At 49.8% G+C, this 434-nt stretch overlaps 1 pseudogene; it reads left to right on the top strand.

Annotated features, from left to right (window-relative positions):
• Positions 1-302: 302 nt before the first annotated feature.
• On the top strand, positions 303-434 carry LOC137533115 (U2 spliceosomal RNA; annotated as a pseudogene).

The following is a 434-nucleotide window of genomic DNA, read 5'->3' as shown; positions in this document are numbered from 1 at the left end:
ATATATATATTTTTTGTGTGGGATGGGAACCTTGTAGCCACAATTGCTAATGTGCGTGTGTGGGATTTATGTTTACTTCACTTATTGTTATTTTGTTGGGGGGGGGGGGGGGGGGGGGGGGGGAGAGAGAGTGGCAGCACTTGTTTCAGGGGAAGGAAATGTCAGCTGTATTGGATGTGGAAGCAAGGAAGGGGATATAATAGGGAACAGTGGCGTACCAATAGGGGATGCAGAGGTTGCGACCGCCCCAGGGCCTTTGGACCAGAGGGGCCACCTCCTTCATCCATCCTATTAGCTTTTTAGTAGCTTCTCGGCCTTTTGGCTAAGATCAAGTGTAGTATCTGTTCTTGAAATTTTTGGGGGGACCTGGAGGGATGGCACTGTGGCAGGGTGTCCTTCCTGGTCGTAATTCCCAGGAGTTGATTGAATGGATC

The sequence above is a fragment of the Hyperolius riggenbachi genome, chromosome 1, assembly GCF_040937935.1.
Source record: "Hyperolius riggenbachi isolate aHypRig1 chromosome 1, aHypRig1.pri, whole genome shotgun sequence".
Taxonomy (NCBI): Eukaryota; Metazoa; Chordata; class Amphibia; order Anura; family Hyperoliidae; genus Hyperolius; species Hyperolius riggenbachi.
This window is presented reverse-complemented; position numbering and strand designations above follow the sequence as displayed.